Consider the following 3314-nt stretch of genomic DNA (forward strand, 5'->3'; position numbering starts at 1 on the left):
ATTTACAGCACAAGCTGGCCATTCAGCACAACTGGCGATAGTGTTTATGCTCTACAAAAGCCTCCTCCCACCCCACTTCAACTCACCCTATCAAGTTTCTGTTAGCTGGTGTAGAGTGGGATCAGCTGCATGTTGCCGCTCCAATTCAGTGACTGGTGCCATGTGGCAGCAGTGCAGCCTCACCAATACAGGCTTCCTCTTTTGCTCTTCCAACAAGCAAAGACAGATGGGAATCCATGATGGGAAACTCATTGTGCCTCATCTGTAAAGGGTTTAAATGTCATCCCCTTGGCAAATGGCACAACAGCAGATGGTGGAATCAGCAAGAAAAAAAAACCCTAATACCCAACAATAAAGTAGTAAATAGAGACAGCAACTGAAAAAGCTTGTCCATTTAAATTTATTTCCATTTTCAGAGTAACCCTAGGCGCTCCGGATACCAGCTTTATAATGATGCAATGGATGCTTAGTCAACAAGGAACTAGCAGAAATGACAGGAAATTATGTGCGTGACATTAAGTTGCCAATGTTCACGGTGGCACAATGGTTAGCACTGCTGCCTCACAGCACCAGGGACCTGATTCGATTCCGACATTGTATGACTGAGGACTTTGCACTTTCTCCCCGTGTCTGCGTGGGTTTCCTCCGGGTGCTCCAGTTTCCTCCCACAGTCCAAAAATGTGCGGATTAGCCATGGTAAATGCCCAGGGTTACAGGGAGAGGGGTAATCTTTCGGAGAGTTGGTGCAGACTTGAGGGGCTGAATGGCCTCTTTCTGCACTGTAGGGATTCTACAGTTCTATATTGCCTCACTCACAATGCACCTATCCAAAAACGGGAAGACATTTCTGCCAGAATTGGCATCATACACTCAGACTGCATTTGAACTAGACATGAATGTACTTGATCTATCCAACCACACCAGCTGAGCCTGATTCTGTTTTTCTACCTACCCAACATCCACACAGTGGAACTTTCTCACTGACAATCCTGATTATTTTCCCCCTTCTTTAAGCCAAAAGCACTAATTCTAGGGTAGAGATGAGAAACCGTAAAGGTTAGAAGTCACTTATGGGAGTGGTTGATTGATGAGGTTACAAATAAGGAGTCTCCTATTTAAAACAGAAATGAGCAGAAATCTGAGGATCACGAATGTTTGGAAATCTCTTCTCTGGCGAGTGGTGGACTCAAGGTCAATTAATATTTTTAAGGCAGAGGTAAAAAAGATTCTTGACTAACAAGGGAGTCAGGTTATCAGGGCTATAAGGAATGTGAAGTTGAAGCCATGATGTGACTGAATGGTGAAGCAGACTCAAGGTGCTGAATGGTCTACAACTGCTTCTAATTCACATAGTTACAATGCGCTGATGAAGGTAACGTACTCTTTCTTACCGATATCTGGCTTCCTTCCGCCATCTCTATTACACAAGCAACACACAGCAGCTGCTCTCTATCCTGCAAGCCCTCACTGAACCGCAGCGTCCAATGCCCATCGTGGCGAGAATGAATCCGCTCGCATACCACATTCCAGTTGTCAGATATGGACTCCTCCATTTGGCACAATGGTTTCCTTCATAAACCCAATAATGATTTAATCAAAAAAGGTGATTTGAAAGGCTCTTAAACTCTCATTAGCTGAAAAAATTAATAAAATTTTTGTAGGGCTGTTTTACAATCCTAATTGCCCTGTCTGAAAACTCCTGATCATGTGCATCTCTCACTGCTGATAAAAGGGCTCTCAGTCCCAATAAACTGCGCTCACAAATCCACCACAAATCCGAATTGAACTCTTCTGGTATTATCTCCAATACACTCCTAATAATCCAGCCTCATGTTCCTAATCTCCAGGACCCAAATTCAGTAAACTGAACCTCACATGTCTGATCTACTCTCCTTCCGTTCCCAAAGATCCTGTTTTCACATCCCTGATCCACTGCTCTCCCATTTCCAATAATCCTGTTCTCACATTCCTGCTTGTACCCAGAGATGTTTTTGCTTGCCAGAGTAGGACCTTGCATGCTCTGCTTTGTGTAGACAAAAGGCTCATGACACTTTACCTGAAGTTCAGCCATAACTAATATGCCATTGTCATCAGCTTTTGAAGCCCAACCATTTACTCTGATGATGAGGAAGAAAAGTTCTATTCTGACCTTGAAGTCCTCACTACCATCCCAAAAGAAGAAGAAAATCCTTCTGGAAGACTTTAATGCCAGGCACAGTCATGACTCCGATTTTTGGAGAGGAACCATTGGGAAAAACATGATGGGAAAAGCTATTGCAAATGGCATCTTTCCACAAAGTGTTCAGCATTGCCTCATTATAACAAACACCCTCTTCTGCCAGAAGGACAAACACAAAACCAGAGAGACATCCTAGTTCAGAGTATTGGCACTTCCTAGATGGTGTTACTGCTTGGGTCAAAGATCAAAGTGATGTCTGTACCACTCAAACCGTGCCAGGGATGGCACTGAGGTCTGCTGAACAGATCATTATGGGGGAGGGGGGGGGGGGTCACTGATGCCTGCTGAACAGATCAACTTGTTCAATTGGTGATGATCACTTTAGCATTAAGACATCACAAGGCCCAAAAAACCAAGAGGAAGCAGCCCGATGAAATCCAGCTCATGACCGATTTGATTTATTGTCACGTGTATTAGTGTACAGTGAAAAGTATTGTTTCTTGCACGCTGCACAGACAAGGCATGCCATTCGTAGAGAAGGAGAGAGTGCAGAATGTAGTGTTACAGTCATAGCTAGGGTGTAGAGAAAGATCAACTTAGTGCGAGGTTGGTCCATTCAAAAGTCTGACAGCAGCAGGGAAGAAGCTGTTCTTCAGTCAGTTGGTACGTGACCTCAGACTTTTGTATCTTTTTCCTGATAAGAATGTTCACAAATCCAATTAAATTCTACAACAGTGGGTTCAAAGAAAGTCAGCTATACCAAAGTCCTGCAATAGACCATTGGGTTCAAGCATCGTCACCACCAGGACTGGTTTAACAAAAAAGATGCTTAAATATAGGAACTCCTGGAACAAAAACAAATAGCCTTCATGACCCGGTAGAACAACTGAAGGTTGCAAATCAAGAAGGCAGCATTCAAACAGGTCAAGGCTAACTCCCAAAGACACTTCATAGAATCAAAGAACAAAAAGAGGGCATTTGGACCATTGCATCTGCACTGGCTCTCGACTGAACTCACTAAATGCCATTCTCCCACCTTCTCCCATAATCCTGCACATTCTTCCTTTTCAGACAGCAGTCTAATTCCAATTGAATTTATTTTAATCCCAACTAAATCAGAAAGATAATGGGCAAA

The sequence above is a fragment of the Mustelus asterias genome, unplaced genomic scaffold (genome assembly GCF_964213995.1).
Source record: "Mustelus asterias unplaced genomic scaffold, sMusAst1.hap1.1 HAP1_SCAFFOLD_218, whole genome shotgun sequence".
NCBI lineage: Eukaryota > Metazoa > Chordata > Chondrichthyes > Carcharhiniformes > Triakidae > Mustelus > Mustelus asterias.